Raw genomic sequence first — 26,366 nt, 5'->3', positions numbered from 1 at the left:
TTGCCTTCTCTGTTATGAGCTAGACCAGGGGTCAAAAAACTTATTCTTGAAGGCCCAGTTTATAACTACTTCAGACTTTGCAGGTAAAGAGGTAAGATAAAGGTAATTATACAGAAACTTTTATAATCATTTAAAGTGTCATAACTTAAAATTATTTTTCATTTGAAGACTATGAAAAGATAGGCAGCTGGCTGAATTTGGCCTATTGGCTGTGCTTTGCCAACCCCTGAGTTAGATGTGAAAGAAAATGGAAGGGAGGTCAGAAAGAGTAAAGAGTAGGTCTAAATATAAATGCTGAGGGGGAGGAAAAAGAAGTTAGGAAGGTGAAACCTAAGTAGAAACCCATTTTATTCTTCTACATGGGCCTGCCCTGAGACATTGATATCTTGTTGAAAGCTGTGATGGACATAACATTATGAGCCACTTTCTAGTTTAACTCAGGGCCCATGATCCTCTCTGTAACCAGACAAAGCAAACAGCTTTGCTTCAGTGTGTGTATGAATAAGCTGCACCCTTTATTTTATTCTAACAAATATAACTAGTCTGGTCATTTGCAGCTGTGTGTTAGAAGAGGCAGAGGAACCAGAGATCAAATTGCCAACATCTTCTGGATCATTGAAAAAGCAAGAGAGTTCCAGAAAAATGTCTATTTCTGCTATATTGACTATGCCAAAGCCTTTGACTGTGTGGATCAAAATAAACTGTGGACAGTTCTGAAAGAGATGGGAATACCAGAACACCTGACTGGCCTCTTGAAAAATCTGTATGCAGGTCAGGAAGCAACAGTTAGAACTGGACACGAAACAGCAGACTGGTTCCAAACAGGAAAAGGAGTACGTCAAGGCTGTATATTGTCACCTTGCTTGTTTAACTTATATGCAGAGTATGCTGGGCTGGATGAAGCACAAGCTGGAATCAAGATTGCTGGGAGAAATATCACTAACCTCAGATACGCAGATGACACCACCCTTATGGCAGAAAGTGAAGAACTAAAGAGGCTCTTGATGAAAGTGAAAGTGGAGAGTGAAAAAGTTGGCTTAAAACTCCACATTCAGAAAACTAAAATCATGGCATCTGGTCCCCTCACTTCATGGCAAATAGATGGGGAAACAGTGGAAACAGTGATATACTTTATTTGGGGGAGCTCCAAAATCACTGCAGATGGTGACTACAGCCATGAAATTAAGACATTTGCTCCTTGGAAAGACAGTTATGACCAACATAGATGGCATATTAAAAAGCCGAGACATTACTTTGCCAACAAAGGTCCATCTAGTCAAGGCTATAGTTTTTCCAGTAGTCATGTATGCATGTGAGAGTTGGATGATAAAGCAAGCTGAACACCAAAGAATTGATGCTTTTAAACTGTGGTGTTGGAGAAGACTCTTGAGAGTCCCTTGGACTGCAAGGAGATCCAATCAGTCCATCCTAAAGGAAATCAGTTCTGAATATTCATTGGAAGGACTGATGCTGAAGTTGAAACTCCAATACTTTGGCCACTTGATGTGAAGAACTGACTCATTTGAAAAGACTCTGATGCTGGGAAAGATTTAAGTTGGGAAGAGAAGGGGACGACAGAGGATGAGATGGCTGGATGGCATCACCAACTCAATGGACATGATTTTGAGTAAACTCTGGGAGTTGGCGATGGACAGGGAGGCATGGTGTGCTGCAGCCCATGGGGTCACAAAGAGTCGGACACGACTGAGCAACTGAACTGAACTGAACTCAGTTTCTAATGGGTAAATATTATATATTAATATATACACATAAATTACATATAATTAATTAATTAGTTTCATTCAGGGTTCAAGTAAGATCCATAAATTGCAATCAGTTGGTATTTCTTAAATCTCTTTTGGCCTGTAGGTTGTCTTTCATTTCCTTTGTTTCTTGAAATTCATTCACTGAAATAAACCTAGTAGACTTTTGTCCTGAAGAGCTTCCTCACAATAAAAATATCCTTTGTGATTATGAAAGTAATAAGTGTGCACTGCAGATAATTTAGAAAATATGGAAAATTATAAAGAAGAAAACCTTTTTATTGGAATATGATCAATTTACGACATTGTGTTTATTTCTGATGTATGACATCATGAAATCAGTCACGTGTGTGTGTATGTGTATGTGTGTATGTATGTCCTCTCCCCTTTGAGCCTTCCTCCCACCCTCCCATTCCACCTCTCTAAGTCATCACAGAACACCAAGCTGAGTTTCCAGTGCTATAGAGCAGCTTCCCACTAGCTAGCTATTTTACACGTGATAGTGTATATATATGTCAGTGATAATCTCTCAGCTCATCCCACCCTCCCTCCCTCACTGTGTCCACAAGTCTGCTCTCTAAGTATGTGCCTCTGTTCCTCTCCCACTATTAGGTTCATCAGGACCACTTTGCTACATTCCATAGATATACATTAATATACGATATTTGTTTTTCTGACTTATTTCTCTCTGTATAACAGGCTCTAGAAAAACTTTGAAATTTCTTGAAACCTCTTCAGTAGATTAGCAATGCAAATATGTTTGCATCATTTTGCATCACACAGCATCATTCCTAAAGTCTGTCCTACTGGATATTAATTTCATGATATGTCCCTCCAAGATAGGATCCATTATGGTATTAATTTTCTATTACTGCTGTAAGAAACTGCCACAAACTTAACAGTTTAAAACAACACCTGTTTATTATTTCACAGCTCTGGTCCAAAGTCCTTCTGGTCAGAAGCCCAGAAGCTTAGCTGAGTACTCTGCTTAGGAGCTCACAAAGTTGAAATTTAGGTGTTGACTAACCTGGACTCTTAGCTGGAGTCTTGGGAAAGTCTGAATGAGTAGGTTGAAAATCTAATTCTTGACTTAGCTTGTTGAGAGAATTCAGTCCCACATGGTTAAAGAACAGAAGACCCATGTCCTTGCTGGCTGTCAGCCAGGGATCATTCTCAGCCTTTAGAGATAATCTCCATTCCTTGTCTTATGATACCCTTAATCTTCAAAGGAAACATCAAGTCCCCTCTTGCTTTGAATCTCTTTGGCTTCTCCTTATGTCTCACTGCTCTGACCTCAGGCTGAAGAAAGTACTTGCTCTTCAAGGTTATGTGATTAGATGGTAGCTGCCCAGATAATCGAAAGTGTTGCTATTGTTGTTCAGTAGCTAAGTGGTCTCCGACTGTTTGCAACCCCATAGACTGTACCACACTAGGCTCCCTGTCCTTCACTATCTCCTGGAGTTTGCTCAAATTCATGGACATTGAGCTGGTGATGCTATCTCTCATCTTCTGCTGCCAGATGAGTTGGTGATGCTATCTCTCATCTTCTCCTCCTGCCTTCTAATGAGTTGAATCTTCTTATCAGGTGGCCAAAGTATTGGAGCTTCAGGGTCAGCATCAGCCCTCTTAATGAATATTCAGTGTTGATTTCCTTTAGGGTTGACAGGTTTAATCATCTGCAGTCTAAGGGACTCTCAAGAGTTTTTTTCAGCACCACAATTCGAAAGCATTAAATCTGTGGTCCAACTGTCACATCCATACATGACTACTGGAAAAACCATAGCTTTGACAATACAAACCTTTGTCAGCAAAGTGATGTCTATACATTTTAATAAACTGTCTAGGTTTGTCATAGCTTTCCTTCCAAGGATCAAGTGTCTTTTAATTTCATGGCTGCAATCACCATCTGCAGTGATTTTGGAGCCAAAGAAAATAAAATCTGTCACTGTTTCCACTCTTTCTCTTTCCATTTGCCATGAAGTGATGGGACTGGATGCCATTATCTTAGTTTTTTAAAGGCTGAGTTTCAAGCCAGCTTTTTCACTCTCCTCTTTCACCTTCATCAAGAGGCTCTTTAGTTCCTCTTTACTTTCTGCCATTAGAGTGGTATCATCTGCATATTTGAGGTTATTGATATTTCTCCCGGCAATCTTGATTCCAGCTTGTGATTCATCCAGCCTGGCAGTTTGCCTGGTGTACTCTGCATATAAGTTAAATAAACAGGGTGACAATATACAGCCTCGATGTACTCTTTTCCCAAATTTGGACCTGTTGATTGTTCCATGTACAGTTTTTTTTTTTTCATTTTTTTTTTCTTTATTAGTTGGAGGCTAATTACTTCACAACATTTCAGTGGGTTTTGTCATACATTGATATGAATCAGCCATGGAGTTACATGTATTCCCCATCCCGATCCTCCCTCCCACCTCCCTCTCCACCCGATTCCTCTGGGTCTTCCCAGTGCACCAGGCCCGAGCACTTGTCTCATGCATCCCACCTGGGCTGGTGATCTGTTTCACTATAGATAATATACATGTTGTTCTTTCGAAACATCTCACCCTCACCTTCTCCCACAGAGTTCAAAAGTCTGTTCTGTACTTCTGTGTCTCTTTTTCTGCTTTGCATATAGGGTTATCATTACCATCTTTCTAAATTCCATGTACAGTTTTAACTGTTGCTTCTTGACCCGCATACAGGTTTCTCAGGAGAAAGGTAAGATGGTCTGGTATTCCTGTGTCTTTAAGAATTTTCCACGGTTTGTTGTGATCCACACAGTCAAAAACTTTAGTGTAGTCAATGAAGCAGAAGTAGATGTTTTTCTCGAACTCCTTCGCTTTCTCCATGATTCAGTGAATGTTGGCAATTTGATCTCTGATTCCTCTCCCTTTTCTAAATCTAACTTGTACATCTGGAAGTTCTTGGTTCATGAACTACTGAAGCCTAGCTTGAAGGATTTTGAGCATGACCTTGCTAGCATGTGAAATGAGTGTAATTGTGCAGTAGTGTGAAATTCTTTGACATTGCCCTTCTTTGGAACTAGAATGAAAACTGACCTTTTCCAGTCCTGTGGCCACTGCTGAGTTTTCCAAATTTGAGGGCATATTGAGGGCAGCACTTTCACAGCATCATCTTTTAGGATTTGAAATAGCTGAGGTGAAATTTTATCGCCTCCACTAGCTTTGTTCCTAGTTATTCTAGGAACAGTTATCCTAGTAATGCTTTTCAAGGCCCACTTGACTTCACACTCCAGTTAGTCTGGCTTTAGGTGAGTGACCACACCATTATGGTAATCCAGGTCATTAAGTCCTTTTTTGTATAGTTCCTCTGTGTATTCTTGCCACCTCTTCTTAATCGCTTTTGCTTCTGTTTAGTCCTTGCCATTTCTGCCCTTTATTGTGCCTATCTTTGCATGAAGTGTTCCCTTGGTATGTCTAATTTTCCCGAAGGGATCTCTAGTCTTTCCCATTCTATTGTTTTCTTCTATTTCTTTGCATTGTTCACTTAAGAAGCATTTCTTATTTTATCTTGCTATTCCCTGAAAGTCTGCATTCAGTTCAGTATATCTTTCCCTTTCTCCCTTGCTTTTTGCTCCAGAGCACATGCTAAGGGATTCTGGTACATAGTCTTAGTTGCTCCACAGTATGTGTGATTTTCCTGGATCACGGATCGAACCCATGTCTCTTGAATTGGCAGGAGGATTCTCTACCATTGAGCCACCAGGGAAGCCCCATTGTAATTTAATCTTCAGTAGACTGACCCAAGTGTGGATGATGCCAGAAGCTGATTCTTTCTAACTAAGGCCTGTGGAGAATCCTATCTTTAATTGTTGCTACGCAGGCCTCTGGAGCTGTTTCAGTTCTTATACCCTTTATGGCCTGTGTTTTTAACTTCTCCTTTGATTCTTTGAGCTACATCAAACATATTTATTTTTGCTTTAAAGAGTTTGTTTTTATTTGTTACTTGCACATGCATGCACACACACACACACACACAAACATTCTGACACAGAGATTTCTAAAAATACATATTTCTAGGCCTCACTCCCATCCCACCAAATGAGAATATATGAGAATAAGATTCTAGGAATCAGGAGCTTGACTGAGTCTTTAGGTAACACTGATTCAGTTTGGCAACCCTGGACTAAATGCCACTTCAGACACTCTTGCCCGTGAAACTCTGTGCCTCCTGGCTGATGATTTGGAGTGGGGCTGTGCAGCATGGAGTCTGGTTCACTCCTATTCTCCTTTAAAGTAGTGATCCTCCTCTCTTGAACCTCATTAAGTTGCGAAAACTCGAGTCAAGTGAACAAACCATCCAACAACTCTGCATAGATAAGGTGCAAAAGGTATAAGACTATAGCAAAAGGAACGTTTGCTATAGTCCTACCCTGCTTGGGTCTAGCTCTGTGAGCTTGGGTAACTCACTTGTTTTGGCACAGCTGTGTGCTCATAGAGAGGGTACATTTTGGGGGCAGGAAGCCCTAAGGTTTCTAAAACATGAGCTGTTATGTATGGATATGTTTACTATTTATTTTTAGCTCATTTTATGCACTCCCTCTCTCCTAATGCAAGCTCTATGAGGACCTTTTGGTTTTGTTTATTTCTGTGTCCCCAGTTTTTAGAATAGTCCCTGCCACTTAGTAGTCTCCCAGTACTTTTAGAATAAATTATTTATTTATTTTCCTTTTTTAGACTGAATTAATTTTTGAAAAACATATTGGACATTAACTGAAGTTTTACCAAAGGTTTTGCTATCAACTATCAACTTGAAAACCTAGCAACTATAGTAGTATTTCCAAGCCTAAGGCTAAGATGGGCTATGTCAGAACTACTTGAAAAACTTGAAGTAGAGATTCCTAGGCTTGTTCCTGAAGCTGTTGATTCAGTTATCCTAGGCCTTTGTATGATGTATTATTACTATTTTTATTGTTGTTCTTGTTATTATTTTAGTGGTAGCTGTTCTGAATTGCATTCTTTAAGCACTTGACTAGATGATTGTTAAAGTCCCTTCCCACTTTGACATCCTAGAAGATGGTTCTGATGAGAAAAATAATGCCCCAAACTTCACCAAAATATCTCTGAGATCCATTCCCTTCAAAGTTCGGTTCTCTTCACAAGGAGGTCCTGATGTTGCCTCAGAAGATTTTACTTCCTTGCTTTAAGTAAGGGCTTGGAAAAGATCCCCATAAAGTAATTTCATTGCTTTGTGACCAAGGGCAAGCAGAAATGATAGGGGGAGAGCTCCACAGTCCTCTTGGAGCTCTGGGGTTTCTCAAGATAGTAGAGGGTCTTGTTTATTAAAATATCTTAGGTGTGCTCCTTCCCTGTGGCAGGCAGGATGGATTAGGCAGTGAAGAAGGTTGACATATTTTTCTGTTTGTGCAGTTTTCAACTCTAGCACGGGAGATAGATATTAAACAATGACACAAGTAAGAATTTAAATTACTGTCATGAAAAGTGAAACACGGAGGATTTTTAGAGCAGTGAAACTATTCTATATGATACTATAATGGTGGATACTTGTCATTATATATATGTCCAAATCCATAGAATGTACACCAAGAGTGAACCCTAATATAAACTATGGACTTTGGGATAATAATGTGTTATTGTAGTTTCATTGGTTGCAGCAAATGTCCCACTCTGGTGGGGGAGGTTGATAGTGGGATAGTGAGAGAAGGAGGTATATGCAAAATCTCTATACTTTCTGCTCAGTTCTGCTGTGGACCTAAAACTGCTCTTTAAAAGTCTTATGAACACGTACCCCAATGTTCACTGAGGCACTGTTTACAATAGCTAGAACATGGAAGCAACCTAGATGTCCATCCATAGATGAATGGATAAAGAAGCTGTGGTACATATACACAGTGGACTACTACTCAGCCATAAAAAGGAACACATTTGAATCTGTTCTAATGAGGTGGACAAAATATGGCCTATTATACAGAGTGAAGGAAGTCAGAAAGACAAACAAAAACACTGCATACTGACGCATATATATGGAATCTGAAGAGATGTCACTAATGAATTTATTTTCAGGGAAGCAATGGAGAAATAGAACTAGAGAACAGATCTATGGACATGGTGGGAGGAGAGGAGGGAGAAAGGGAGATGTATGGAAACAGTAACATAGAAACTTACAATACCATGTGTAAAATAGATAGCCAATGGGAATTTGCTGTATGGTTCAGGGAACTCAAACAGGGGCTCTGCCACAGGGTCTGTGAAGGGTGGGATGTGGAGGGAGATGGGAGGGAGGTCTGGGAGGGAGGGGATATGGGCTTACCTATGGCTGATTTCTGTTGACATATGACAGAAAACCACAAAATTCCATAAAGCAATTATCCTTCAATTAAAAAACTAAAGAAAAAAATCTAAATACAATGCAATTGCTAAGAAAAGAAAGTCTTGCAATGAAAAAAATTATTATCACGACCATTTCCTTAATTGGGGAATAGCAATTAAAACAGAAGAATTAAGTATTTATCTTTAGTGTTTCTTGTATGAACAGCATTTTAGGATAAGCAAAGAGCCCAAGCTGGTAAGGGAATATTCTTTTTTTTTGGGGGGGGGGATATTTTTTATAAAAGGGCTTTTACTAATAAAGGGGAAAAGAATAAGGGAATTCACAAAGCACCATTTTGTTACTCTTAAATAATAATGCAGATCACACTCATCAGTGAATGGAACCATTAGAAGGAAAGTTCCTGGGGAACTCGGTGAGGGAGGGATCAGGCTGATACATTCGTTTGCTCACCTGAAATGTACTGTCTCAGAATTCTAGAGGATAGAAATCTGAAATCCAGTACTGCTGCATTCCCTTCAGGGCCTCTGGAGAAATCATTCCTTGTCTCTTCCAGCTTCTGGTTGCTGGGTTTGTGGTCACATCACTCCAGTCTGTGACTGCAACTTCGCACAGGCTCTCTGTGGCTGTCCCAAATGTCCTCTGCCGGTCTTTAATGGGAATACATGTGATTGCATTTACAGTCCACTCAAATGATCTAGGATAAGTTCATTTTTTTACAGTCCTTAAATTAATCACATTTTTTCCCATATAACATAATATTCACAGATTACAATGTAGAATTACATTGTGAAAAATACCTTTTGGGGGACCACATTCTTCCCACTACATGTTTCTGCTGTTGGGGTGTGCTATGAAGCACATGGCATCACTTGTCATATTTTATTGCCACAGAAGTTTTATCTGAGTTGAATAAAGCCTGTAGAGTTATGATCCTTCCTGAAAATATCGGGGATAGAGAATTAAGTGAAATGACTCTCTAATGTGTCAAAACCAAAGCAGAACCATCTATAGAACAACTAACATTTTTTTTTTTTTCTTTTTGTATAATGGCATAAAAAATGGCGAGGGAGGACTAGTCTAGAATAAAAGAGATATGAGGACATAGCAGCCTTAACTAATTGAAGACATAATTTTTGGTCCTTGTTTGGATCCTAATTAGACCAAAGCAGCTCTGAAAGACATTTCTAAGGCAATTGGGGACATTTGATTTTAGACTACTAAAGGATGATACTAAGGAGCTGGGATGCATTTAGTTAGCTGTGGCAATGGCATTATGGTTGTGTCAGGCACCTCTGGGATCCTAGATCTGGTCCTCTCAGCTCTGTTTATCTGGCTGTTGCTGTTGGTACGCAGAGCTGTAGGGTGGAAACTGATAACATCTCTGCTAAAGTGCCTCACAGACCTCTCAGCTTCTGCCCCGAGCTTCTCTTTGCCTCCTGCAGATCACCAGTAGCCACATTTCCAGCCCTTCTGTCTTATTCTGAAGCCCTCCATTGCAAACCTGGGAGTGTAAAAAAGCTAGTACCTCTCCCACGGGGAATCCCTGCCTATAGGCAGTATGGGAACTGGCAGATAAGCCCCATTCCCCACTTTGGTCACTCTATGCACAATCTGAATAAAATCCAACAGCTTGTCAAGGACTCCTCTACAGAATCAAGCCCCAGGTGTCCCCAGGGCTGATCCTGTTATAATGCATCCTTGGGTTGGCTTTCCTGCCTTCCCTGTTCCATTCTTCCCAACCCTGCTTTCTCCTTTGGGATCACTTCCCAAAGAGATGACTTGCATACAAGCCTTTGTTTTAGGTTCTGCTTTTGGAGGGAACCTTGGTGGATATAGTGGTTGTGAAAAAATTTATCATTTTTGAGGCACTCATTTTGAAGACTTCAGAGATGAAATGACATGATCCCTAGGTTTGGCTTTAAATATTTCATCAATATACAACCACTGTGGAAAACAGTATGGAGGTTTCTCAGAAAACCAGAAATGTAACTACCATATGACCCAACAGGTCCACTCTTGGGTATATATCCAAAACAACAACAACAACAGCAACACACTAATTAAAAAAAATACATGCTCCCCATTATTCATAACAGCATTATTTACAATTACCAAAAGATGGAAACTACCTAAGTATGCACCAGCAGATGAAAGGATAAAGAAGATGTGCTATAAACACACACACACACTGGAATATTGCTCAGCCATAAAAAAGGATGAATATTTGTAATTTGCAACAGGATGGATCATACTAAGTGAAATAAGTCAGAGAAAGACAATGTATGATAGCACTTGTATGTGGAATCTAAAAAACAACAGAAAGTAGTGAATATAGCAAAAAGATAAACAGACTCACAGATACAGAGAACAAGCTAGTGGTTTCCAGTGGGAAGAGGAAAGTGAGGAGGGTCAACATAGGGGTAAGAAATTAAGAGGTTCAAACTATTTTGTATAAAATAAGTTACAAGAATATATTGTACAATACAGGAAACAGAGTCAGTATTTGGTAATAACTATAAATGGAGTATAGCTTTTGCAATTGTGAAGCAACTATATTGTATACCTATAACTTATTTAATGTTGTACATTAACAGTACTTCAATAAAGAAAATAAAAATAAAGATTACACCAACATAAAAGAAGAAAGAGAAGGAAAGGGGTAGATGAAGCAATGTAGTAAATTACAACAGTTGTTGAATCTGAGTGTTGACTATATTAGAGAACATTCTTGAGTATTTTTTAATTTGTTGTAACAAAAATGCAAAAAGTTAAAATTTCTATAAAAGCTTTGAGGTAAAGGAACAGAGTTCTCTTGATAATGTATACAGAGGACCTAGTCTAGCCTGAAGATTAAAAGACTTCTGATGAAGTGGCTTTTAAACAGTGGCTTAAAGAACAAAATGGACTTTTCAGATCCCTTTTCTCAAGGCACTGTGGTACCTTGGTGAATCGTCCCACAGTTTCAGGATCACTTCTGGAATCTTGCGTAGAATGCCAGATAAACAGCCTGCCACTCATGTCCTTCTAGGACGTTTGTTTGTTTGTTTTTAGCACTTACTGCTTCCAAATATCCCATTTCCCCCTGTGTTGAATGTTTCTGCTGTGGGTGATAAAGCATTTTGAGTGAAATATAATTCATTCACCTGTAGTCACTGATTGTATCTCCAAGTGACTCTTTGAACCTGGATTGTTTCCTTTCTTTGTTGTGAATGGTAGAGAGGAGATAGGAGGATTATTTTAGGGTGGTCCAGTGCTGTATGAACTGCCTGGTAAATGTCATGAAATAGTCTTTTTGGGCTATTTGCGACATTGGAATGCTTAGATCTATTTGATGCCAGTGGATTCAAGCCAGGTTCTCCGTGCTGTCATTTTGTGCTGTGAATGAAGCGGCAGGAGGAGTCTTCCCCAGTTAAAGCATTCATCCTCTACACACAGAGGAGAAAGGAAGATTTCTGTGTTGCTGACTGGGTTATGAGAGTGCATTTTGCCAATAATTTCAGAAAATAACCAGTCAAGTCATTCTTTTTAATTTACTTGGCTTTATAGTGTCTTATTTACTGTTGTTTTCTCCATTGGTATTGACATTTTATTCCCAAGGCTTATTGATAGGTACCAGTACTATTCTGTGACTGTCCCTTGCACATTTGATTTCTCTATGTCAAAGTACTTTTACAATTATATCTCATTTAGACCTCAACACAACCTTGGGATATTTTCTCTCTTCCTTTCTTCCTCTTTCTTTTTGTTATTCTTCTTCTTTTTTTCCTCCTCCTAGTTCCCTACTTTAACCTGTGGGATCTACACTGACTCCAGTTAGTGTCAGCATTGAAGTGAATTGTAGGACATCTAGCTGGTATTTTAAAGAGTTGCTTGGTGTAGGGGAATGCCCTTTTCCCCCATTCGTGGTCAAAGTTTATGAGTGTAATAGATGAGAATTTTATTTCCTAGACAGAATCCCATGTTTGTGTTGATGCTGTCTTTACACTATAGAAATGAAGATTCACACAGGTCAGTCACTAGTTGCCTAAACTTTCTAAGCACTCATCTAGTATAGCGTAACAGTTAAGAATGGGGAGTTTAGAGCCACCAAGACACATTCTTTATCCTTTACTAGCTGTGTGACCTTTTGATGCCTCTGTTTATCATCTGTAAAATTAGCAATGGTAATGATTTCATTGGAGAAGGATATGGCAACCCACTCCAGTGTTCTTGCCTGGAGAATCCCAGGGGTGGAGGAGCCTGGTGGGCTGCTGACCATGGGGTCACACAGAGTCAGACGCGGCTGAAGTGACTTAGCAGTAGCAGCAGCAGCAATGATTTCATGGTGCTATTGTGAAGTCTTAATGACCAAATTTGTGGAAAACAATCTACATAGAGTTTAGTATCTAGGAAAAGGTTATCACTGCTCTTCATTTGGTTGTTAAATGTGTTTTGAATACCTAGTATATACTGGACATTGGCCAAATGCTAAAGATACAAAGGTGAGCCCTGTTTAATTTACCCTTGAGGAGTTAACAAAGTGTTCTGAAATTATTTTTATATAGCAAAGCAGAACTATGGTAAAAAATGATTAATACTTAAAGCCTCCCAATTCACAGAGTTGCAATGATATGCATCAATTGTATAGTATGACAAGGCAATTAATTTGGCCCTATGTATGACCATAACTGATTTTCAGTCTGACAGTTTCCATCAATGCCTGATGCTGCCATTCATTCCAAAGAAATATCTTTAAAGCAACACTCTTCGAAAATTGTTGTTAGAACATTATCAGAAAACGTAATGCAATTAGAGCCACACATTGCTGATGTGATCAATTTCAAAACCCCTAGTTTGAATATAATGCAGAATGATTTATAGTTAAACTCCACTGAATTTTTCAAATTAGGAAAGGGACATAGACTGACGGCTGTGTTTGAAGTTTGAAATTTCATAGAAACTGGGCAGTCACAGATTGTTATGATACCATGTAATGTCAAATCATTACTAATCATTAACTGGGTTGGTTAATTATTACAAACTTTTACAGCTGTGCAGAGGTCAAACAGGGAAGAAAACAAAAGATGGTTATAGGCCAAAGACTCAGGTGTTTGTGGTTTTACTGAAAAATATTTTCTGGCTTCAGGGCAAAGCAATGAGTGCCCCAGAATTAACAGCGTCTTTACCTCTCCTCAATGCTGACAGAGAAGTCACACAGTTTGAGTTTCTTTATTTGCAGATGAAAAATACTGGAAAATTATCCTGTACCTTGAATTTAAGAATTTAAACCAAAATGACTTGACCAATCTGGGTTGATGCTTCGATTTCATTTTAGTGAAAACATAGTTTAAGTGAAATACAACGTGAGACATTTCAAAATCTATTTATCTGATTAACTAAGTAATTCAAAGACATCTCTTAAAGAACGGAAGCCATATGATAGTGAAAATTTCCTGTTTTCCGAGATGAACAAGTGCATTTTCCCCCAGTGTGGCTTTGCCTAATCCTCCTTGCTTTCTAACATTACTTTAGGCACCCAAATCTTTTCTCCTGTCTTAAATGAATAGATCCATCTGTATCTATTAGCCAGCTAATATGAGTTGTCTATTGCCAGTGTACATTTCCCAGCTAATTTTCCAGCTATTTCCATCCCCTCAATCTTTTCCCCATCTTTCTAGGGTTGTTTGACTTCCCCTGGTTATGTCTTACTGTGATCACACATTGGCATTTACTATTCACTCTCTGTTTGTGTTTGTCTGTTAGTTTTTTCCATGTGATAAAGTCCTATTCACCTTCAAGTCCTCATTTCCAATATCACCTCCTCCATGAGGTCTTGGCTATATTTCTCACTTGACTCTTGCCCTCACTGTTTGCACTTCTTAACTTAATCCTTTGGTTTGGGTCTGCCTAAGCAGACACAACTGAGCGACTAAACTGAACTGAACTGAAGTGGACTCTGGAGCTCCAGAGGGGCAGGACCATATCTCACTCATCTTTGTACGTTCAGAGCCCAGCCCAGGCCTGGCACATGGTACGTCCTTCATAGACATTTGCCGGATGCAGGGTTTCTTTATATGATTATTAGCATCATATACAAACACATCTAGCTAAGGGGCAGTGCACTGAAATCTAACTTGCCATGGTGTGTACCCTGATGTAGATCTGTAGTAGGCCTAAGGAAGGGCATCTATTTTGTAATTTATTTACTAAGGAGGACCCCTTTTTACAACTTCCAAACAGGCTATTGTACCTGGTAATAGCAGACCTGGTTGGATGGGTGGATAAAAAAACAAGTGAATGAAGTTCCCCATAATTCCTAGGACTCTTAAAAAACAAAAAAAGTTAAAGAAGCTTTTTCACTGGCCTAAAAGTACTATCTAGTCTAGATATCAAAACTAATCAGATTCAACAAGTAATTGCTCATCTCTTTATTCTAGTTGATCTCTGACAAATGCTGTGAAGGATAGACTTTGACGTCTGTATCTTAGATTGTATTACTCCATTGGCAATGACATCTGAATGGTATTTGAATGCAAGAATTTCTTATGATAATTCTGTGTGTACCATTCGTCTTTCTCTCCTATAGAGTAATGCCAACTCTTAAACATTATACAGTGATACTGAAGGTGTCAATAAAGAGTCTATCCGATGTTACATAAATGTGTATATACTCAGTAAAAGAGGATGGCCCCAAGGTCTAGCTGTGTAAGAACCATTACTAAAAGAAAAAAAGAAAGAAAAGAAGAAACTCTCAAAAATTTCTAGGCAAAAGGCAAGCTGTTTAATTGATTTAAAGTAAATATTTTTGTTAGAGTGGATTTTTTCCAGCATATTGAAAATGCTAACTCCTATATTGTAAAACCCCATTTCCTATACTGGAAGAGAATATTGGATATAATCTAATTCCTTCATTCACTCATTAACTTAGTGAAAAAATATTTACATGTCTTCAGTGCCTACTGTAATGCTTAACATATGGTAGATACTCAGTGAGTATATTGAATTTATTTACATGTTCATTCTTCCATTAATATTTATGGGAAAGCTACCACAGACCAGATACTGCTAGGGATATGTTGCTGATCAATGAAGAGAGTCTCTTCCCTCATGGTGCTTAAAATAACTGATCTATGTTACAGTTTTCGTTCTGAATGAGTAGATCCTATTCTTAAATATTCTAATAAATGAGATATTTAATGAATAGTTTTCAATTCTGGCTACACTTTAGAACTACCTAAGATGCTTGTTTATAATACTGATGCCTGGGCTCCTAACCCAGACCAATTAAATCAAAGAAAATGGAAGTGGGAACCAGGCAGAGCTATTTTTTTCAAAGCTTGTCAGGAGATGATGAGGCATGGCCAAGACTGAGAATACTAAGTCATTTGTTACCCTTGTGGACTATCACTGTTAGGAGTTGAATTGTGTCTCTCTTCCCCCAAAATCCATATACTGGATCCTAACCCTTAGTATCTCAGAGTGTGACCTTATTTGGAAATAGAGTCCTTACAGAGATAATCAAGTTAAGATGAGATCCTTAATGGGGCTCTGATTCAGTGTGACTGGTAATCCCTATACAAAGTGTATATTTGGAGACAGACACCCACATACGGGATGACAGAGATTGGATTGATGCTTTTACAAACCACAGAATGAAGCCCCTGAACCTGGGTGACATGCTATCTCTTTGCTCTTTCTAAGACGCATTATTTCTATTGAGGCAAAGTGTTGAAATGTAAATAACCATCCCACCTGGAGCTGGAGTCTGATAGCCTGACTCCATGATGAATAATCAATGCACAATAATTCCACTTGCCAAGCAAAGCTCAGGGTTAACAGAAGCTGCTTCTGGCAGATCAATAAAGTACTCGAAGACACTTGTTTCAGTGGTTCTTTAAATTCCACATCATTTGCTGTGCTCCAACAACATTCAAGTCTTGCCTCTTTAAGTTATTGTTTTAGCAAATTCAATTTACAATTACTTTCAATATGAAAAGCTTAAGAGATTCAGTTTAATGCCTTATTAGCTATAAAATCAACCACTGTTTCAACTGCACAGCGCGAGGTGCCCTGAAAAGGCTTTTGTTGCTTGGCTCAGCTTTCCTTCTGAGTTTCTGACTGAGTGACAGCTTCTTCAGTTTCAGAACTGTCCTCACAATACTTGCTTTCTGAACTCCTAATCCTTGGACCCAAATTTGAATTACATTTCCTTCCAATGTCAGGGATTCCTGGGGTAAAAACAAGCTACTTTAAAGACATGACTCCCAGTGGTGACTTTTTGCTTACCAAATGTGAATCCATGCAACAAACAATTTCTAAAGCTCTTACTGATGCAGATTTTATTATAATTTTTTTGGTTGTGCCAGATGGCATGCAGGATCTTAGTTTTCCATCCAAGGATTCAACCTGCATCCCCTGCAGTTAAAGAATGGAGTCTTAACCATTGGACCTTCAGGATAGTCCCAGATTTTATTTTTAAATCAAGAGATAAGATGGCCATTACAATAGGTGGGCCTTATTAGAGGTTAAAGGAGAGTCTGTTGCTGTGTTGGTTGAATCATTTCTAGCAATGGATATTTGTGTCTCTATATAACTAAATGTTAAAAGTGGAGAAAAATCTCACACTGTCAAATATAACAGACCTTCTTACTATGGTGCACCAGGTTCCACGAGATCCTTTTAGCACCTGTTTCTCAGCACTCCACTTCAGCCACCCTCCAGAAGTCATTGCCCTCTTGCCCCCAACCTTGATGTCCCCATCAAGCATGGAAGCCTGATCTCACGTGTGTTTATAGATAGTGTTTATTGATAGAAAGCTGTTCCCTCACAATTTTTTGCCTGGCTTATTTCTTCTCAACATTCAGGTTTCTAATTAAACATCAAAAAACAGAAAACCTCTGAAAGTCTTCTTTGTCCCTGCCCACCTCAGTCACTCTTCCTTTATCCTGCTTTGTTTTCCTCAAAGCTGTTACCTCTTTGTATGTAAAGTTATTATTCATTTTATCATATTTAAATCATCGGTCTTTCCCTTTCTTACCCTCAGCAGTAGATGTAAAGGCCTTGTAAAAAGGGACCACTGTTGATGTCCACCTGTTTGTCCAGCGCTGGTGATTGGCATATAATTTGCACTCCATACATAAATATTTGTTGGATGGATAAATAACTGAAGTGGTACTTTACTTATTGCTGCCTAACAAACTACCCTAAAATGAAGTAGCTGAAATCGAAACCCTTGTATTCTTTGTCTGGCTTGGTGGGTTGTCAGGTAATTCTGCTGTTCTCTCTGGGTGGTCTGGCCGGGCTCCCAAGTGACGGCCAGGGTGCCTGAACTTCTTTCTGTACACATGCTTTCATCTCATATTTTTTTTTTCTTTCGTCTCATTTTCTTTAATTTTGTCAGGCACAGTGATCTCAGGGCTTCAAAGAGTGAAAGCAGAAGCTGTAAGGCCTTTTTAAAGGCAGACTAGAACATGTGCAAAGTCACATTGCCAGATTCTACTGGTAAAGAAAGTTAAAAGACTTGCCAAAATTCAACGGAGTAACTAAATAGACTCAGCCTCATGACAGGAGTGACAATGGAACATGGGCACAGGGAATGTGACTCCTTCAGGTCAGCTCAGTTCAGTTCAGTCGCTCATCGTGTCCGACTCTTTGCGACCCCATGGACAGCAGCACGCCAGGCCTCCCTGTCCATCAACAACTCCCAGAGTTTACTCAAACTCATGTGCACTGAGTCGGTGATGCCATCCAGCCATCTCATCTTCTGCCGTTGCCTTCTCCTCCCGCCTTAATCTTTCCCAGCATCAGGATCTTTTCAAATGAGTCAGCTCTTTGCATCAGGTGGCCAAAGTATTGGAGTTTCAGCTTCAGCATCAGTCCTTCCAATGAACACCCAGGACTGATCTCCTTTAGGATGGACTGGTTGGATCCCTTTGCAGTCCAAGGGACCCTCAAGAGTCTTCTCCAACACCACAGTTCAAAAGCACCAATTCTTCAGCACTCAGCTTTCTTTATAGTCCAGCTCTCACATCCATACATAACCACTGGAAAAACCATAGCCTTGACTAGACGGACCTTTGTTGGCAAAGTAATGTCTCTGCTTTTTAATATGCTCTCTAGGTTGGTCATAACTTTTCTTCCAAGGAACAAGTGTCTTTTAATTTCATGACTGCAGTCACCATCTGCAGTGATTTTGGACCCCCCCAAAAATAGTCAGCCACTGTTTCCACTGTTACCTATCTATTTACCATGAAGTGATGGGACCAGATGCCATGATCTTTGTTTTCTGAATGTTGAGCTTTAAGCCAACATTTTCACTCTCCTCTTTCACCTTCATTAAGAGCCTCTTTAGTTCTTCTCCACTTTCTGCCATAAGGGTACTGTCATCTACATATCTGAGGTTATTGATATTTCTCCCAGCAATCTTGATTCCAGCTTGTGCTTCCTCCAGCCCAGCATTCCTCACTATGTACTCTGCATGTAAGTTAAATAGGCTTGGTGACAATATACAGCCTTGACGTACTCCTTTTCCTATTTGGAACCAGTCTATTGTTCCATGTCCAGTTTTTTTTTTTTTTTTTTTTTTTATGGTCTAAGCACTATTATAATTTATTAGACTGATTTGAATTTTAAAAATGATTTGGAATTTGTCTTACATTTACATTTTCTTATTTATTTATTTATTTTTTTTCCCTTTATTTTTATTAGTTGGAGGCTAATTACTTTACAATATTGTAGTGGTTTTTGTCATACATTGACATGAATCAGCCATGGATTTACATGTATTCCCCATCCTGATCCCCCTTCCCACCTCCCTCTCCACCCTATCCCTCTGGGTCTTCCCAGTGCACTAGGCCCGAGCACTTGTCTCATGCATCCAACCTGGGCTGGTGATCTGTTTCCATGTCCAGTTCTAACTGTTGCTTCCTGACCTGCACACAGGTTTCCCAAGAGGCAGGTCAGGTGGTCTGGTATTCCCATCTCAGAATTTTCCACAGTTTGTGGTGATCCACATAGTCAAAGGCTTTGGCATAGTCAATAAAGCAGAAATAGATGTTTTTCTGGAACTCTCTTTTTCAATGATCCAGTGGATGTTGGCAATTTGATCTCTGGTTCCTCTGCATTTTCTCAAATGAGCTTGAACATCTGGAAGTTCATGGTTCATGTATTGTTGAAGCCTGGCTTGGAGAATTTTGAGCAATACTTAGCTAGTGTGTGAGATGACTGCAATTGCGTGGTAGTTTGAACATTCTTTGGCATTGCCTTTCTCTGGGATTGGAAAGAAAATTGACCTTTTCCAGTCCTGTGGCCACTGCTGAGTTTTCCAAATTTGCTGGCATATTGAGTGCAGCACTTTCACAGCATCATCTTTTAGGATTTGAAATAGCTCAACTGGAATTCCATCACCTCCACTAGCTTTATTTGTAGTGATGCTTCCTAAGGCCCACTTGACTTCACATTCCAGGATGTCTGGCTCTAGGTGAACGATCACATCATCGTGATTATCTGGGTTGTGAAGATCTTTTTTATATAGTTCTTCTGAGTATTCTTGCCACCTCTTCTTAATATCTTCTGCTTCTGTTAGGTCCATACCATTTGTGTCCTTTATTGAGCACTCATTATGGGATCATTATTATAAAGATCTGCCCTAAATGACATATTTTTGTGCAAACAGCCCATCTGACCTCTACAGGAGCATAAGCTTTTGTGGCACAGGATTCATGTCTTACACATTTATATCACGGACATTTGCATTTCTATTGCCTCTCAAAATACCCCACATACCACAGACCCTATACATCTCATTGTTTTTTGCTGCCACTGTTGTATTTGAAAGTGAAGTGAAAGTGAAAGTCGCTCAGTCCTGTCTGACTCTTTGCGACCCAATGGACTATACAGTCCATGGAATTCTCCAGGCCAGAATACTGAAGTGGGTTGCCTTTCCCTTCTCCAAGGGATCTTCCCAACCCAGGGATCGAACCCAGGTCTCCCGCATTGTGGGCGAATTCTTTACCAGCTAAGCCACAAGGGAAGCCCAAGAATTCTAGAGTGGGTAGCCTGTCCCTTCTCCAGCAGATCTTCCTGACCCAGGAGTCGAACTGGAGCCTCCTCCATTACAGGCAGATTCTTTACCAACTGATCTGTCAGGAAGCCTGTTGCATTGCTCTATTTAGGATACACTTTATTTTTACACTCACATCAGTGGACATGGAGGTACACGTCCAAAGACCTTGATGAGGCTGATGCTGATGCTCAGTATTGTCCGACTCTTTGTGACCTCATGCGCTGTAGCCCACCAGGCTCCTCTGTCCTTGGGGATTCTCTAGGCAAGAATACTGGAGTGGGTTGCCATGTCCAAAGACCTTAGATACATCATTTGAAGAAAATGGGAGTGGGTTCTGGAATAAGTTATATTGATTGTAATTCAGACATTAAATTTTTTTTATTCCTTTTGCAGTTTGAGAATTGATCTCAACAAGGCAGGCGAAGCAAAAATAGATTGGTTTTATTGAATTCACGGCTACCTGATTAAAAAACATAGTTGTTATGAGAAAAATAATTTTCCTTCCTATTTCATTACAGGCTCTTTTTCCTTCAAAAATGTATTGGCTTAATATAGTAAATAAAGAAGATGAATTTTACTTAGAGTTGTGCAGAATTGTTTGGAGGCAGTTAGGAAGCATGTTTCTTAGAATATATCTTTGAATCATCATGTGTTCAGGTGATTGCAAAGCTTGTTTGGATCAAAAAGGTGCCTCTGTGTGATGCTTTTAATGTTGAAGGAGCAACAAACTGATGGTCAGTGATACAATTCACATTGAACTGAGTTAGATCTTTTCTCCTTAAAGAAATTTTGAAATGTGAGTCACTATGTGAAATCTTTCCTTAGAAAATGAAACACTTGAGTCTGATTTAGAAAATTTCTAGAAGATAGCAGTAATAGAGAAGTAAGTAAAAATGACCTCATCTCTTGAAATCTCATCTTCAGTGTGTATGATTAAGATGTAACTTCCAGTATTTAATTAAATTTTGAGTGCTCCTATTTGAACCCAGGAGACATTTCCTGATAATTTCACACTAACCAAACTGCTGCTACCAAATAGATTTTAGATAACTTAGAATGCCTTGTTATAGGAAATTTCTGTGTAAACTCCCCCTAACAGAAATCAGATTTGGATAGCAAGGTGTCCTTTTATACGATATCTATGCTTTTTAGAGAAATTGGTATCCTACTGATCCTGTGATCTATACTGTTTGTAAGTTGATTTTTTTTTCCCCTGAAAAATGTATTGTGAAGATAAGATTCCAGCTGGGGACATGATTTGTCAATCTGTCTAAAGCTCCACACAAAAACAGAATAACTAGACAGCAAAAAGGAAGCCTTCAGAGAATATCTGGCATAAGGCCACGACACAGCGTCTCTTCACAAACTCCACATGCAGTCCACAGGGAGAAATGTGCTTACACAAGTAACAAGCATGGTGCAATAAACGCTCTGTTCTGAGCGTTAGTGGGGTGAGGCCAAGGTACAGGGAGTTCCTATAAAACCTCCACAAAGCATCGCAGAATATTTATGAGGAAAAAGGCCATGTTGTTTACTTAGGGGTAAGCCTCACACACAGTATTGCTCATGTCCTTCTTCCTCATTGAGACTTTTTTTTTTTTTTTTCTTGCATGGTACTAGCTGATATTCTGAAATTCTAAGAGTTGCTTTCTCATTTTGCAAAATCAGTTACAGACTGTTTCAAGGAAATAGGTCTTGTCATTTGGGAGGATGACTACTCAGTCCAGTCCTTAATTAGAGTTAGACTAATTGTTTGCCTGCTCCCCAGCAGCAGCAATATTTTATTTTTTCTAGCTTTATTGAGATATAATTGACATATAACATTGTGTACATTTAAATGAACAACATTGATTTGATACAGCTGTATTAATGTATTGCAGAATGACTATCACCATAGGTGATACCTCTATCATGTCACGTAATTGCCATTTTCTTTTTGTGGTGGTGTGAACATTAAGATCTACCCTCTTGACAACTTTAAGTATGTAATACAGTATAATTAACTACAATCACTGTACTATACATTAGATTCCAAGAACTTATTAGTATTGTAACTGAAACTTTGTACCATTTAGCAGTTATTTTTGTTATTAGTGTTTTTCAACAAAGGGCACCATACACAAATAATTGCCAGTTCTAGGTGTTAAAATGCAAATATAGAAGGTTGTTAAATTCATTATTTCTATGCTTTAACCTTTGATATGTTCCAACTTACAGTAAATAGAGTTTGATTATTAAATAATTACTGAAGTTTGGTTCACTTTTTTATAAGTGATGCATGTCAATTTCAGAAAAATTATAAAAGATTTATTAGGAGAGGAATAAAAGATTATCTATGTTTCCAGTTTGGGGAAAATTTGATGTTTAATGTTTGAGCTATGTATTCTTTCAGAATTTTTTCTATTCAAGTATATTGTTTTCTCTAAATGAGATAATGACATATACTGTTGGCAATCTGATTTTCTTTCACAATTTCCTTAAATAATACAAAAACATATCTGTTTTGAAACTCTTTCTCACCTCTGTCCCAGCCACTTGACTCCTTTCCCTAAAGGTTATTAAGTTTGTTTAATCTTTTTTTTTTTTTTAAATTTTTTTATTAGTTGGAAGCTAATTACTTCACAAAATTTCAGTGGGTTTTGTCATACATTGATATGAATCAGCCATAGATTTACACGTATTCCCCATCCCGATCCCCCCTCCCACCTCCCTCTCCACCCGATTCCTCTGGGTCTTCCCAGTGCACCAGGCCCGAGCACTTGTCTCATGCATCCCGCCTGGGCTGGTGATCTGTTTCACCATAGATAGTATACATGCTGTTCTTTTGAAACATCCCACCCTCACCTTCTCCCACAGAGTCCAAAAGCCTATTCTGTATTTCTGTGTGTCTTTTTCTGTTTTGCATATAGGGTTATCATTACCATCTTTCTAAATTCCATATATATGTGTTAGTATGCTGAAATTTTCTTTATCTTTCTGGCTTACTTCACTCTGTATAATGGGCTCCAGTTTCATCCATCTCATTAGGACTGATTCAAATGAATTCTTTTTAATGGCTGAGTAATATTCCATGGTGTATATGTACCACAGCTTCCTTATCCATTCATCTGCTGATGGGCATCTAGGTTGCTTCCATGTCCTGGCTATTATAAACAGTGCTGCAATGAACATTGGGGTGCACGTGTCTCTTTCAGATCTGGTTTCCTCAGTGTGTATGCCCAGAAGTGGGATTGCTGGGTCATATGGCAGTTCTATTTCCAGTTTTTTAAGGAATCTCCACACTGTTTTCCATAGTGGCTCTACTAGTTTGCATTCCCACCAACAGTGTAAGAGGGTTTCCTTTTCTCCACACCCTCTCCAGCATTTATTGCTTGTAGACTTTTGGATAGCAGCCATCCTGACTGGCGTGTAATGGTACCTCATTGTGGTTTTGATTTGCATTTCTCTAATAATGAGTGATGTTGAGCATCTTTTCATGTGTTTGTTAGCCATCTGTATGTCTTCTTTGGAGAAATGTCTGTTTAGTTCTTTGGCCCATTTTTTGATTGGGTCATTTATTTTTCTGGAATTGAGCTGTAGGAGTTGCTTGTATATTTTTGAGATTAATCCTTTGTCTGTTTCTTCATTTGCTATTATTTTCTCCCAATCTGAGGGCTGTCTTTTCACCTTACTTATAGTTTCCTTTGTAGTGCAAAAGCTTTTAAGTTTCATTAGGTCCCATTTGTTTAGTTTTGCTTTTATTTCCAATATTCTGGGAGGTGGGTCATAGAGGATCTTGCTGTGATTTATGTCGGAGAGTGTTTTGCGTATGTTCTCCTCTAGGAGTTTTATAGTTTCTGGTCTTACATTTAGATCTTTAATCCATTTTGAGTTTATTTTTGTGTATGGTGTTAGAAAGTGTTCTAGTTTCATGCTTTTACAAGTGGTTGACCAGTTTTCCCAGCACCACTTGTTAAAGAGGTTGTCTTTTTTCCATTGTATATCCTTGCCTTCTTTGTCAAAGGTAAGGTGTCCATAGGTTCGTGGATTTATCTCTGGGCTTTCTATTCTGTTCCATTGATCTATATTTCTGTCTTTGTGCCAGTACCATACTCTCCTGATGACTGTGGCTTTGTAGTAGAGTCTGAAGTCAGGCAGGTTGATTCCTCCAGTTCCATTCTTCTTTCTCAAGATTGCTTTGGCTATTCGAGGTTTTTTGTATTTCCATACAAATTGTGAAATTCTTTGGTCTAGTTCTGTGAAAACTACCGTTGGTAGCTTGATAGGGATTGCATTGAATCTATAGATTGCTTTGGGTAGAATAGCCATTTGGACAATATTGATTCTTCCAATCCATGAACACGGTATGTTTCTCCATCTGTTTGTGTCCTCTTTGATTTCTTTCATCAGTGTTTTATAGTTTTCTATGTATAGGTCTTTTGTTTCTTTAGGTAGATATACTCCTAAGTATTTTATTCTTTTTGTTGCAATGGTGAATGGTATTGTTTCCTTAATTTCTCTTTCTGTTTTTTCATTGTTAGTATATAGGAATTCAAGGGATTTCTGTGTGTTAATTTTATATCCTGCAACTTTACTATATTCATTGATTAGCTCTAGTAATTTTCTGGTAGAGTCTTTAGGGTTTTCTATGTAGAGGATCATGTCATCTGCAAACAGTGAGAGTTTCACTTCTTCTTTTCCTATCTGGATTCCTTTTACTTCTTTTTCTGCTCTGATTGCTGTGGCCAAAACTTCCAACACTATGTTGAATAGTAGTGGTGAGAGTGGGCACCCTTGTCTTGTTCCTGATTTCAGGGGAAATGCTTTCAATTTTTCACCATTGAGGGTGATGCTTGCTGTGGGTTTGTCATATATAGCTTTTATTATGTTGAGGTATGTTCCTTCGATTCCTGCTTTTTGGAGAGTTTTAATCATAAATGAGTGTTGAATTTTGTCAAAGGCTTTCTCTGCATCTATTGAGATAATCATATGGTTTTTATCTTTCAATTAATAGGTTAATGTGGTGTATTACATTGATTGATGATCCAAAAATCTTGAAAACAAAATGGAGTTACAAATAAATAGCCTGGAGACAAAGATTGAAAAGATACAAGAAATGTTTAATAAAGACCTAGAAGAAATAAAAAAGAGTCAATTAAAAATGAACAATGCAATGAATGAGATCAAAAACACTGGAGGGAACCAAGAGTAGAATAATGGAGGCAGAAGATAGGATAAGTGAGGTAGAAGATAAAATGGTGGAAATAAATGAAGCAGAGAGGAAAAAAGAAAAAAGGATCAAAAGAAATGAGGACAACCTCAGGGACCTCTGGGACAATGTGAAATGCCCCAACATTCGAATCATAGGAGTTCCACAAGAAGAAGACAAAAAGAAAGGCCATGAGAAAATACTCGAGGAGATAATAGCTGAAAACTTCCCTAAAATGGGGAAGGAAATAGCCACCCAAGTCCAAGAAACCCAGAGAGTCCCAAACAGGATAAACCCAAGGTGAAACACCCCAAGACACATATTAATCAAATTAACAAAGAAGAAATATTAAAAGCAGCAAGGGAGAAACAACAAATAACACACAAAGGGATTCCCATAAGGATAACAGCTGATCTATCAATAGAAACCCTCCAGGCCAGAAGGGAATGGCAGGACGTACTGAAAGTCATGAAAGAGAATAACCTACAACCTAGATTTCTGTACCCAGCAAGGATCTCATTCAGATATGAAGGAGAATTCAAAAGCTTTACAGATAAGCAAAAGCTGAGAGAATTCAGCACCACCAAACCAGCTCTTCAACAAATGCTAAAGGATCTTCTCTAGACAGGAAATGCAGAAAGGTTGTATAAACGTGAACCCAAAACAACAAAGTAAATGGCAACGGGACCACACCTATCAATAATTACCCTAAATGTAAATGGGTTGAATGCCCCAACCAAAAGACAAAGATTGGCTGAATGGATACAAAAACAAGACCCCTATATATGCTGTCTACAAGAGACCCACCTCAAAACAAGAGACACATACAGACTAAAAGTGAAGGGCTGGAAAAAAATATTTCATGCAAATGGAGACCAAAAGAAAGCAGGAGTCGCAATACTCATATCAGATAAAATAGACTTTCAAATAAAGGCTGTGAAAAGAGACAAAGGACACTACAAAATGATCAAAGGATCAATCAAAGAAGAAGATATAACAATTATAAATATATATGCACCCAACATAGGAGCACCGCAATATGTACGGCAAACACTAACGAGTATGA

This window comes from Dama dama, chromosome 24 (genome assembly GCF_033118175.1).
Source record: "Dama dama isolate Ldn47 chromosome 24, ASM3311817v1, whole genome shotgun sequence".
In the NCBI taxonomy this organism is placed as follows: Eukaryota; Metazoa; Chordata; class Mammalia; order Artiodactyla; family Cervidae; genus Dama; species Dama dama.
Note: the sequence above shows the minus strand (reverse complement) of the source record.